This window comes from Oreochromis aureus, linkage group 12, assembly GCF_013358895.1.
Source record: "Oreochromis aureus strain Israel breed Guangdong linkage group 12, ZZ_aureus, whole genome shotgun sequence".
In the NCBI taxonomy this organism is placed as follows: Eukaryota; Metazoa; Chordata; class Actinopteri; order Cichliformes; family Cichlidae; genus Oreochromis; species Oreochromis aureus.
In genome coordinates, this window is record NC_052953.1 from 11,058,374 (window position 1) to 11,072,511 (window position 14,138).

The 14,138-nt window shown below is 39.8% G+C and overlaps 1 long non-coding RNA gene across 1 annotated transcript; it reads left to right on the forward strand.

Moving 5' to 3' along the window:
• The first annotated feature begins 9,462 nt into the window (after window positions 1-9,462).
• LOC120443140 lies at window positions 9,463-10,708 on the forward strand. Its single transcript, XR_005615175.1, has 3 exons — window positions 9,463-9,496; window positions 9,888-10,025; window positions 10,588-10,708. It is a non-coding gene; the product is annotated as an uncharacterized LOC120443140 (long non-coding RNA).
• Window positions 10,709-14,138: the final 3,430 nt, after the last annotated feature.

The following is a 14,138-nucleotide window of genomic DNA, read 5'->3' on the forward strand; positions in this document are numbered from 1 at the left end:
TTACATACTCAAAAGAGAAACTGGATGTATTAGGATGTCTTAGAGCTGACATTACTTACAATGGCAAGAGTGCCTCCCAGATCTCTACATTGTGAGAACAGGAACACCCATACTGGGCATGGACTTGGTGACTGCCCTCCAGCTACACATAAAAAGGGGGACAATTAGTCCTTGAGAGTCCCAAGGTCTGTGCTACACTTCAGCAAACCTCTGCTCTGCCCACTCACTGCAAACAGGAATGTGAGTCTCCAGCTGCATTCGGATGTGCAAAGGACTTTTGTACATAAAGTGAAGGTGCGACCTGAAGTGAAGCCAATACAGCAGAAACTTCAACGCTTACCCTTGTCAGTCCGCAAGGCTGTTTCCGAGAACTCAAGAACCTTGAGGAACATGGCATCATAGAGAAAATTGATGCATCTGAATGGGTCTACCCGATTGTAGTCACTAGAAGGAAGACTGGTGGCGTGCGCGTAAGTGCGTTGATTTGAGAGAACCTAACAAAGTGGTGGTCGTTGATAGTCATCCCTTGCCACTTGTAAGGAGTAAATATTTAAACAAGACATTCTTCAGGCGAAATAAAGACACTCAAGACAGTTTAGATGGTAACAACGATGCGCACGCTGGGTGAGCGCTGCTGTCTCAGGCTCACAACCAGCGTATGCGGCAGTTCTTTATTTATAGCGTTTCAGAGTATGTGTGTGTGTGTGTATGATCTCAGAGTGTGTGTGTGTGATTCTGAAGAATGGGCCCCTCTTGCTATTTGGGAGTGTATAGATAAGAACGTCCTGCTCTCCCCTTCCTGGGAGTGAAACGGCTCGAGAGAGCCAGGTACAGAGGAGATGCGCTTGGGTAAATCATATCTGAGAACACTATGTTTTTACTTCAGCTTCACTTCAGTGAAGCAGTAAAATACGATTAAATGGAAAGAATAAATGGTAAACAACTATTAACACTAAAATTAAAGATAAACTTTCAATAACATATGAATAGAAGTGGGAAATCTCTTAACACCACTGATAGAGGACATACTGTCTGAGCTGCGTGGGGCTGTCATGTTCTCCACCCTGGATCTTAAAACCGCCTACCATCAGCTGAAACTACATGAAGAGAGTAGAGGGCTCACTGCTTTCATTACACATGAAGGACTGTACCAGTACTGCAGAGTCCCCTACAGGTTGAGTTCAGCGCCTGCAGTGTTCCAAAAGATGATGACACAAATCCCTACGTGGCCAGAAAAAGGGTGCAATGCTATCTTGATGATGTCATCATATACGGAACTTCAGAAGCTGAACATGAGGCCAACCTGCGTGCTGTGTTACACAGAATCAACAATGCAGGACTGAAACTCAATGTTGACAAATGTCAACCCCGTCAAACTACTCTGAGCTTTCTGGGTCAAAAGATCGGTCCAGAAGGTCTGCTGCCAGATGACTCTCATGTCACTGCTATCCTGCATGCTCCGCCCCTACTGATCCTGCAACCCTGCGCCATTTCTTGGCATGAGTGCATGGTACAGCAAGTTTGTGCCAAATTACGCGACTGTTGTTGAACCCATGAGAGCTCTTCATGTAAAGACTGTTCATTCCACTGGAACAACGCAGCTCAAGTAGCGTTTGATCAAGTCAAGCGGTTAATTGTGCACAGCCCTGCTCTGGTGATGTTCGACCCCAGTAAGCCAACCATAGTCTCGACAGATGCCTCAGACTACGGCGTAGGTGCTGTTTTGACTCAACTTGACAGTAATGATGCAGAACAGACTGTTGCATTTGCATCTCGCAGCCTGTCTGATGCAGAGAGAAAATACTCAATCGTTGAGAAGGAAGCCCTAGCTTGCGTCTGGGCTGCTGAAAAATGGCGACATGGCTCTGGGGGCAGAAATTTCCTCCCACGAACAGATCACCAAGCACTTACAACACTGCTGACTACTTAGGGCAATAACAGAGCTGGTCTACGACAGCCAGATGGTCAGCTCGCCTGTTGGAGTTTGACTATGAAGTGGAATATAGAACTGGGTCATTGAACCATGTTGCTGACTGTCTTTCTAGGCTCCCACTTCCCGAGACAGACATGGCATGTGCAGAGGATGTGGAGTCAGTTGCAACCATCCTCACTGATCTGAGTGTTGTGTCTGAGGATGACTTCCAGTCAGAGTGCAAAGCCTGTCCAGTGTTCACAAAGCTCCGTGTGCAGATACAGAAAGGCTGGCCTGCAAGGAAGACATCACTGGAACCTGACTTACAGCTGTACTTCCCAATCCGCCATGAACTTGCGGTCATGAACGAGTGCATCGTCAGAGGTACACACTGAAAAAACTCACTGATATAGCTCATGAAACTCACCAAGGCATTGTACGCACCAAACAACGCCTGAGGGAATTGTACTGGTGGCTCAAAATGGATTGTCACATAGAGACAATGATAAAGAACTGTGCAACATGCAGACAGAATGACAAGTCCACTGTCACCCATGATGCTCCACTTCAACCCATTCCTTTACCAGCTGCTGCTTGGGAAAAGGTGTCTGTGGACATCATAGGTCCTTTTGAAATACTCCCTTCTGACTGTAGATTTGCCATCACATTGGTAGACTACTTTAGTAAGTGGCCTGAAGTAGCTTTTGCTTCCCGAGCTGATGCAGCTACTATCATTCAGTTCCTTTCTGTAGTTTTCTCTCGTGAAGGGAATCCAAAGACATTGATAAGTGACAATGGCTCTCAATTTCTCTCTGCTGAGTTCGCTGACTTCCTCAGAAGCAGGGGAATCCAACACCTGAGATCCTCAGTGTATTACCCAAGAGCTAATGGGAAGTTGAGAGATTCAATAGATGCGTTAAGGACTGCCTACAGACTGCCTCGATTCAAGGATCGAAACCTGGAAATCGTTCCTGAGAACTTACCTGATGGACTACTGAGCAACCCCTCATTCAACAACTGGAGTTTCCCCTTCAGAACTGCTCCATGGATGACGAATGAGAACAAAGTTACAGGTAATGGATATGCCTGTTCCCAGTGTTGGGACTAACGCGTTATTAAGTAACGCGTTACAGTAACTACGTTATTATTGTGGTAACGAGCACTGTAACTAGTTATTATGCCAAAATCAGGAACGCGTTACTGCGTTACTGGGATTTAGATAGGCTCGTTATTCGTTACTTTGTGTGGTGGCTATCGCAGAGCTTCCACAGATTCAGTAACATTAGCAAGTGGTGGAGGCCAGCAGGTGGATGAGGGAAAGTGGAGGCAAGAGGAGAGACCCAAGCTGCCGCCCGTCCGAGTATCAGGTGAACTGAACTTCAGGTAAGAAGTTATGACCTGCAGTCTATCTGGGTCAGATATAAACCAAGTTTAGGTGGAGTTTATTTTCGTTATGCTGACTTTTTTCGTATGCGTGCTAGCTAGCATGACGGAGTTTCTATACAGCTGTGTGGGTGCTATGTTACTGATGTTGAACTTTATTTTGTTCATACGCTTAATTATTAGAGTTGCCAACCGTGCCCTAAAAAACGGAATCGTCTCGTATTCAGAGAAAACATTATGCGTTTCGTATTGAGGTGAAAAGGAACACAGTTTGTCCCGGACTTCAGCTACAATGAAAAAGACACAAAGCTGGAGTTATTCTGTGTTTACGCTGCACAGCTACCTCTTCTTCTCTCATTCTGCCCCCTCCCTCTCCTGTTTCTCCTTCAATCATGAAACTGATCAATGATCAGCTGATCGGCTTTTCTGTCTTGTTTGTTTATCGCCCACTTTGCGCCAGAAAGAGGAAACCAGCGGATGTCGCGTTAAACAAGAGCAGCACGTTTAAGCTTGATCAGCTGTTGTTAGAATTTATTTAATATTAATTTCTAGTATCAGCTGATGTTTGCTGGAGCCACAGTTGTAAAGCTACTGGTCATGATATAGGTTTGGATATGTGGTGAGAGGGAAACATGAAGATGAAACCAGGAGATGTCCTTACTGAATCATCAGAGCTGAACAGGTGATGGAGAAACAGGTTTACCTTTTAGGTGACATGAATGAGTTGAAGTTATGAACTATTTCTGAGAGACAAATAACACCAGGATCCTTTTCTAAGTAGCTGACAGCTGGTAACTGTGCAGGGCGGATCTAGCAAAGTGATGCCAGGGGCCAGGTAGGGCATTAACAGGAAAAGGGGGCACAAAGAAATACTCTTCTTTCTTATTCTCATTTAAAATGTCTAGCTTTTTAATAAATAATTATCTGAGTCTTACAACAAAGAATTGATAGATTGATACATATATACCATCAAGACAGTGTACATCACTGTCACAACAGCTTTGTTTTCATTCAAAGGTTTTTATGATTTTTCCTATAATGGCGGGCCGGTCTGTAGTGAAAATGCCCGGTCGATTTTTTTTGTCCCAGTCCAGCCCTGGATGCAGCTCATCTGCAGTCTGGTGTGTTACCTACATCTTCCTATTCAGAAGGCAGAATTTCTGAGTTCTGAGTACAATCAAAAGCACCACGACTGCAGTTTTTGTGTTGATGTAAAAGCATTACATGACGCTGTGACGAGGCTAGAATCATGGCGGCAGTCGATGATGGTCCAGGCATGGGATTTCTCTCGTGGAAGTATGCACATTATTTTTCCTTTCTATTGGTAGGTGGCACAGTGCACTTTTGGCAAGTAAGCAAGCTAGAAGACTGGCAGTCTGGCTGGGTATCCAGTTACGGAAGCAACACATTAACAAGACAAGTCTGAGTAAAACCAAAGTTACTTTCCTTAGTAACTAGTTACTTTTAAAGTAACGAGTAACTTGAAGTAACTGAGTTACTTTTTGATGGAAGTAACTAGTAATGTAACTAAGTTACTAATTTAAAGTAACACCCAACACTGCCTGTTCCTCAGACAGAGAGGCATACCATGTGCGAAAGAGTTAAGAATAAGCAAATGAAAATGAAAGAATACACTGATGCTCGCAGACACGCCAAACCGTCCAGCTTTCAGCCTGGTGACAAGGTACGGGTTAGAAAGCCATGGAAGGTAAAGAAAGGCGAGTTAAAGTTTTCTAAACCAAGGACTGTCATGACAAGGAAAGGACCAAATACTTATTTGCTGGATGATGGAAGGACCTGGAACGCTCACACTTATCTGCTCTGTCAGAGCTGAACACGGGTACTGATTCTGACAAAACAATGGACTGTCATAAACCAGGAACTGATCTAGCATCTAACTCTGAGTCTGATAGTAGGCTTAGGCCCACCAGGATGAGGAATCCACCTTGCTGGACCCAAGACTTTGTCATGGGGAAGTGAATGTTACTGAGTAATGTGAAATATGTTAAATGTGTATTAGGTGACATACATCAGAATGATGAAGTCAGGTTCACATAAGAAATCCTTGTTCAAAAGGGGAAGATGTTGTGTCCACATACTATTGCATTTGTTCTGTAGATGTTCAGAAGCGCTAGAGGGCGCTAGTGAGTATGTTGTTGTTGTGGCATTTGGGAAGAAGAAAAAAGAAAATAAAGAAAGGAGTTATCTCCGGTGATCCTCTGTTCCTACCTGCGTGTGTGTGTGTAATGCCTGCTGAACTAACACCACACAACACAAGCTTAGGCTCTAAGGTACAATTAAAGTCTCCCCAACAATTATATCACCTTGTAGAGCTGCAATAGAGAGGAATAGGTTGTTGTAAAAGCTGGGGTCATCGATATTAGGGCCATATAAATTAATTAAAATTAAGTCTTTGTTCAGCATGGAGCACTGTATGATGACGAAACCCTGGAAATCGCTCCTGAGAACTTACCTGATGGACTACAGAGCAACCCCTCATTCAACAACTGGAGTTTCCCCTTCAGAACTGCTCCATGGATGACTTAATGAGAACAAAGTTACAGGTAATGGATATGCCTGTTCCTCAGACAGAGAGGCATACCATGTGCGAAAGAGTTAAGAATAAGCAAATGAAATGAAAGAATACACTGATGCTCGTAGAGACACACCAAACCGTCCAACTTTCAGCCTGGTGACAAGGTACGGGTTAGGAAGCCATGGAAGGTAAAGAAAAGGCGAGTTAAAGTTTTCTAAACCAAGGACTGTCATGACAAGGAAAGGACCAAATACTTATTTGCTGGATGATGGAAGGACCTGGAACGCCTCACACTTATCTGCTCTGTCAGAGCTGAACACGGGTACTGATTCTGACACAACAATGGACTGTCATAAACCAGGAACTGATCTAGCATCTAACTCTGAGTCTGATAGTAGGCTTAGGCCCACTAGGATGAGGAATCCACCTTGCTGGACCCAAGACTTTGTCATGGGGAAGTGAATGTTACTGAGTAATGTGAAATATGTTAAATGTGTATTAGGTGACATACATCAGAATGATGAAGTCAGGTTCACATAAGAAATCCTTGTTCAAAGGGGAAGATGTTGTGTCCACATACTATTGCATTTGTTCTGTAGATGTTCAGAAGCGCTAGAGGGCGCTAGTGAGTATGTTGTTGTTGTGGCATTTGGGAAGAAGAAAAAAAAAAAAATAAAGAAAGGAATTATCTCCGGTGATCCTCTGTTCCTACCTGCATGTGTGTGTGTAATGGCTGCTGAACTAACACACAACACAAGCTTAGGCTCTAAGGTACAATTAAAGTCTCCCCAACAATTATATCACCTTGAAGAGCTACAATAGAGAGGAATAGGTTGTTGTAAAAGCTGGGGTCATCGATATTAGGGCCATATAAATTAACTAAAATTAAGTCTTTGTTCAGCATGGAGCACTGTATGATGACGAATCTTCCTGTTAGTGTTTGTTTGTTTTTAATACACATGGGCAATGATTTATGAATGAGTGTTGCCACTCCTCGCATGTGTTGAGAAGTGGCTAGAAAAAACCTGACCTGACCATCTCCTCCTTATCAGAGTAATTTCCCTCGCGATTAAGTTTCTTGAATAAAGACTATCTTTGGATGATATTGTTTGAGTCTATTCATTACTCTTTTCAGTTTAATACATTTCCCAAGGCCTCTTACATTCCAGGAGATTAGTTCAAGATTTGAGTAACTACTCATTCAGTTTGTGCCCGTAGTAACCTGAACCTGACTACATCTTGTCTCACCTGTCAGAACTTGCTAATTATTGTTTCAAGAGCACTGCACTTTAAAGACGGTGAACTCTTATGAACAAAAAAACAACCCAGTGACCTCCCACCTGTGGAGATCTCAGAACATTCCCTCCCATACTCGTTGCAGCTTTGTTATGCATCAGATCCATCAAAAGGAGCTAAAAAATCGTCATATTGTTAATTCAAACTTTCAACCTTAACTCCGACCATATTAACTGAAAGTAGTGGCCACATAATGTTTACAGGAATGAAAATAGTTAAACATAACATGTCTAAGGCCACCTATATCATACCTGTACACCTACGGCCACTGTAAGTCTGAACTGAAATTGTTCATCAGGATTCCACATTTTAGATGCGGTAGTATTCCAGAGTGGACATGAATTTATCCCTTGTTTTGTTTTTTTCGTATGAATTCTTCCACCTCTTCTTGTGTGTGGAAGAGGCGCCTGTTGCCAGTGACACTGTTGGGGATTTATTCAAAATTGAAGGAACACTGAACCAGCACGACTACCACAGCATCCTGCGACATGCCATCAGGTTTCCGTTTAGTTGGACCATCATTTATTTTTCAACAGGACAATGACCCTAAGCACATCTCCAGGCTGTCTGTGTAAGGGCTATTTATAATATTTATTATTATTATTGTTATTTATCTATCTACTCAAGATTTTCTCAAGTTTTTTTTTAGAATAAAATAAAAATAAATAAAAAACAAAAATAAATAAAAATATGTAGCAGTTAATAATTTATTTCATTTTCTACTTCACTCCAATTTTGCCCTGTGTGCGTATTCAAGGTAGCTTTTTGTTTGTCTGTTGTTTTTCATTGCTTGACTGACTGAGCAGCATTTGGTTTCACTGTGAGAGGGACAAATAACGATATGCTATCTGTAGAGATGCGGGGAAGCTTTTGAGGAGCTACATGTGTTTTGGTCTTGGAGTCGGGCTGACTCCTGGTCAATTTGATTGCTGAAGACAGGTCAAAACAACCCTCAGGCTGCTGGTACTCCGACTGTTATCTGCAGGTTTATATATGTGATATTTTTAGGTTATCAGGAAGAAGGAGTGGCTAAGCGGTAGGCTACTATTTAGTCTCCCTTCTCTGTGACTCATTTGCGTCTCAGCTTCTTCAGGCTCATACATTTTTCCTACCAGATGATGTCTCTGCGTTGGGCTCTCAGATTAGGTAGGCAAGTGAACTGCAATCATTCAAAGTGATGTGGATTTTACTTGAATAACTTCTGATAACTGCTAACAATAATAATAACAGCATTGTGTTTATTATTATTCTTTCAGTTTGGCTTATTTGCGCAGTATCACCTGTTTATATGGTAAGTTTAAGGACATTTTTGGTTATTTCTTTTTCTTTTCTTTTCTTTTTACTCATGGTGCTTAACTACTTTGCTCAATATAAAAATTTAACCAAGGCTTCGACACTATTGTAATATGAAATCATAAAAGAGATTAATATAAGTGTAAAAAATAAACAAGCAAACAAGCAGAAAACAAAACAGGAAAATTACACGGGTGCAGGTTCCAACAACATTTTCAGATCAGGATCCTTTTTCGCTAATGGACCGCCTTCATTTATTAGTAATTTTTCGACCACCCCCACATTGCTATAGATAAAATCTCTAAATAAAATACATACAAATATTTAAATTGAGCTCAGCCTCAAACTTTCCCATAACACAGATGGGGAACATGTGGCTTCAGAATAAGTGCTTTTACGTTTGATAATTTATGTATAGTTTCCCCGTAATAAATTTGATACGAGTTTTTTTCATCGTGTTTTGTTGCTACCTTTTCGGAATGAATGATGCAATATTCCTGCACCGGTCATCATTGTTAGCTTTTAGTAAATAGAAGTAATAAAATCTGACAACTCTTCAGCCAGGAAGGCGTGAAGAAAGGTGAAGATATGCGGCAAGAGGCTGTGAGAACAGTATATTTGGCCAATGTGGTCAAGTCTGTATAGTTGAAAAATAATAAAATAGTGAAGGTTTGTTTCTTTGTAGCCAATAAGAGGAATTTCCTGCAGAAGTTAAAAGACAACAAAACCAGAACTTAAAGAGAATCGATACTAATTTATGTGCAGCTAAAACGGTTTAAGAAATATTTTTATGTCAGTGCTGTTTTCATTTGTACAAGAAAGAGCAAAATCTATTATTACAGATTTAATTTGTAAACTAAGTTGAATTTTTGGCAAGAATCGCCTAATAACTGCTTGATAATTTTAAACATGTTTAAACAACAGAAACAAAAACATTTTTCTAGATCTTTTCTTATGGACACTTTGTTTCACCTAAAGTCCAAACTAAGCTGCTGACTGTTTGTTTGACAGGGTTTTCATGTCATGAAAAGCAGGATTTGAGGGGGAAATGAATGGATGTGGCAGCAATCAAAGCGGTAATTTGATCTCAATCACTAATATTACATGTATAACATGTAACTCAAAGCAAGCAAAGAAGTACATCAAATGGAAAAAAATTTCACAGCAGTGAAGAATGGTTTTACACATGTTAAATTTGCTTTATGTTGTGGTGAAGAGCACAAAATAAAAATGCTTTAAGTGATAAAAGAGCATTTGAACAGGTGTACCAAAGTATCCAGTGAGTGTAATTGATTATTGTAGATAAAAATCTAAAATGCTGTTTTTTTCTCATTTTGATCCTTTTGTTTTGGATTCATAACTATAATATAAATTCATTAAAAGGCCCATACACACGAACATACACAAATCAGAGGACTCACAAGGGCCAAGAATGTAATTAAAGACTTTTTCAAAGCTCTTTTACAGCTTTGATGACTGTCCAAACCACTGACCAAAATGTGCTGGCTTGCTGCGGTGACGAGGCCTACAATCCAGTCAATGAAATATGCTGTGACTCAGCCATCAGGGTGAAACCTGCTGTTAAGAGCAAGTGTTGTGGTAAAGGTGGGTGAGCTGGACATTTTTGCAGCAATAAGTTCAGAGCCAGGAACAATTATGATAAAAAAAAAAATGTTGACATTACACAGAATAAACCATGATTCTGCTGTTTAATATTTTAGAGGTACATTAGGTTTAAGACTTTATAATATGTTTAATTTTCGTAATAATATGTTTGTTTTTACGCTCTCAGTTTGCAGCAGTTTTTGAGGTTACCTGCCAAACATTTTGGGGTTTTTTTTTAGATTCTTTCAAAGTGGTCCAAACTCTGCACTTCTCAGGAAAACTGCCTGACGTGTGCACAAGCACCTTTGATATTTGTTTGAAAACTCTTGTTGCTGCCACATGTAATCACATGCTTATTTCTTGCTCTTGGTATAAACTACATTAGATTTGAATACATTAAGGCTTCTGCTTTTAATGAACAGTGGATAACATAGTCTATTTAAACCTGATCAGGCTTAGTGAATTGCTTTCTTAGAAATTAATCTACCCGCCCTCCAGAAAATTGGGCTCCAATGGCTTTAATGTAAGAGAATTGATAGTGTCCCTATAATTTTTTCCATAGAGGCCATCAATGAGGATAAGCAGTTGTGCTGTCAAATCAACAAGACGATAACAAGGACTTCAAGTCTATACCAGTGCTGTGGAAGTGAAGAGTATAACACTGAGACTCACTGTTGTGATAGTAATTACAAATCAAACCACTCGGTATGTCGTGATTCAAAAGTCATTTCCTTCTGTTTTTCTTTCTCTTTTCTTTATTTAGAAGGGACAGCTTACATTAATGAACATCAGTATTCCAAACATAAAATGTAAACATGACAGATTATAGCAGAACTGATCATTTAGATCTGTGGTCCCAGGACACGTCATATAAAACTTTATAGTAGACAAAAACGTGCAACTATGCAGCACAGATAAACAAAAACAAACATATGACCCATCAGACAGGAGGACAGAATAACTGTGTAGTTTCATTAATAGTTTAATATTATTGTAGGATCTTTATCTTATAATATAAAGCACTTTTGTTGTGATTTGGCTAGATAAAACTGAATTGAATTGAATTTAAGTACTGGAAAGTTTAGGATGTTCCTCTGTTTGCAAATACGCTGAAGTCCACACGTTGTTATGCATTCTTTTTTGTTTCTATATTAATAGTTTCCAGCTAAGTGTCTTAAATTGCCACAGTAAAGGTAAATTTCAATTAAAGAAAGTGGTGTTTTTTGTAACTAAAAGTGGAATTTTCAAAATCCATAAAAAATATTCAGAAATATGAGGGATTAAAAAAATATGATTTAAATTACATGAGTGACTGCTGGGTGAGGCTTTGAATGTTTCTATAAATTATTATTTTATTTATTTTATTTAGTTTCATTCTAAAACGAAAAAAACCCAAAATGCAGCATATGCATGCCAGAGCATACTATATATTATTTACGAGGTCAGTGGTCCAGCATATTACTTACTCTTCTGTTATTCTAGTGTCCAAGTTAGGTTTCATAGAGCTTGTTTATTCTGATAACCTCTAAACAATTTCCTGCTGGACCAAAACTGCTCTAAATTTTATTTATCATACCATCCAGGTAATAGTTCCATAACCTCAAGAAGACTGACTGATGACTGTGAACCAGAAAGCAAAATCTGGACTGATCAGGTAATGAACAGCTGAAACACAGTGATACGCTCAAAACATGAAAGATTTAAAATGATAAAACTAAGGGGTGATATGAGCCATTTCATAAAACAAATGAAAGGAAAAATCCTCCTGTCCGTGTTCTGTGATTCTTTTTAAAAATGGCAGCCTAAATATAAAGACAGAGGCTTATTGTTTTGATAGAAAAAGGTTGCTCATAAGACTCACTCAACTAGTACACATATGCAAACAAAAGTAGTTTTTTAATGTACCAGTCTATATTTGTCCCCATTTTTGCATTAGAATACGAACTATAATGTTGAAAGACCCAAAGACAGAAAACAGTAAGTGTAATGTTCAGAGATGAGTAAGTGATGTTCGAAAACACTCAAAGTGACTAAATTGTTCTTCATTGCATGGTTGAACTGGGCAGCACTACTGTGGGCCTAAAGTTTTCAGACCTGAGAAAGAGATCTGCTGCAGTGGACACAGGTAATTTTGAGTACATGTCAGAAATCATGAAAGCACTGATTTCTTACTTTGATCATTTCGGACTCTTGTCATGTATGAATTCGGTCTGCTTTTTTGAAAACTAGGTATTTAGAATGTAGATTTTATCATTATTAACAGCAGCAATATCACCACTTGTAATAATGATTATTTATCCTATTTAAAATAAGACTTAACTTTCTCTGCTCAGATATAACAAAGCAGGAAATGATCACTGCTGTGGGGTGAAAGCCTACAACATTACAGACCCAAAGATGAAGTGCTGTGCAGGAACACTGCACCGTCTCACAGCTGCAACTGCAAATGGCGAGTGCTGTGGATCCATTCTGTACACAGAGGTATTTGTTTTTAAATTATTAGCAGTACTTCTAATTGATTAGGTTACTGCTTCTAAAAAGCAGTATTCTAATCAACACATCTGACGCGCAGAATGGACAAACTACCCTAAATGCGTTGACAGAGATATTTCAGGGATTTTGATTCATTCTGCGCTCTAGATGGATTAATTGCTTTACAAATTTTAATTGCGTTAATTGTGATGACGGCGTTAACGTTGATAGCCCTAGTTTGTTCGTTTGTTTTTTATTTATTTATTTTTATTTTGCGAGCTGGTTATTAGGTGCCGCTCGAGCCAGCCAGAGAATCCCCGCCGTCCCGCCCTCTCTTCCCTGTGCAGCAAAGCAGCAGGCGCACCTTATAAATTGAGGCCGCCCTTACTCCTCACAAATGGGCTAGAAAACCATTCGGTGCATATGTAATCCCCAAAATGCGCTGGCATGATGTTGGGGCAGCATGGGTGCAAGCAACTTTTTTTTTTTTTTGCCGATGCCCTGACGCCGCCCTGGGCCACTGCCCATGTCGCTCATATCAAAACCGCTGCTGATCCTCACTCACATTGTGGTCTGAGCAGACCCTTTCTCCTGTGTAGTTACCAAAATCCAGTAAGATTACTGGACTTTTAGTCTCCAGTTGACTGAACATGACTGACATGCTGGATGCAGAGATTATTCATACTGCTTATAAAAATATGTAAAACTCTATCCAGGGTGTTTGCTGCCTGAGTGAGGATAAAGAGGTGTTCTACTCTGCAAAGACAGATTTCAGATGTTGTGGACATCTCTACTACAACACCTCTCTGTGGTCATGCTGTGCAGGGAAACTGAGACCTCGGAAATCAGGGGTGTTCCACAGTAAGTACATTTTTCTTTTCTAGTATTAAATTACTTTTCTATATGATGGCATCAGAATGTGCGTAAAAATTTTCTTTTCAGACTCCACAATTTTGTCCTTGAACAAACTGAATCAAACACAACTTTGCAAACCAAGTAAGACATCATTTGAATAATTCCATAGACACTTCATTAAGAAAAATGTTTATTATTAAATGGGAGTTTGGTTACTCAGTGTATTTGTTTATCCATCTATTTAGTAAAGATTGGGACTGTGGAAAGTGTATCTCAGCACAGCATCGTGTTCAGCAGTTTGCTGGAAATCAATGGGCAAATTGCTTCTTTGAAACCTCTGGACTGGCATTATTCCTGGAACAAACCTTATTTACCTGAACTAACTCCTGGGAAGACTTATTTCTTCAACGATAATAATGTCTTCATTGATTTCAATCATGACTCTCTTCTTCAGTCGATCCGTTTCATTATTTCCAAATGTTAGTCCTGTCCTGGTTAATCTGCTCCAGTGTGCAATATGAAATTAGTTCCCAGAGAGTGACAAAAGCTTCAGTAGTAAAATATGTACTTTGTGCAGTCAAAGTCATGCAATAAGATGGTGCACTAAATAGTGTGTTGTCTGCGTTCTCATAGTGAGTTCTCATAAAAGCTCTTTACAGTTTTGTTCTCCAGATTTTTTTTTTCTTTTCAAATTTGTATTATGTAACAAAAACATAAAACTGCAGTTGTTTGGGCAGATGCGATTTGTTGCTAATTTGCTCTACTATCAGCAATAAAAGCTAAATT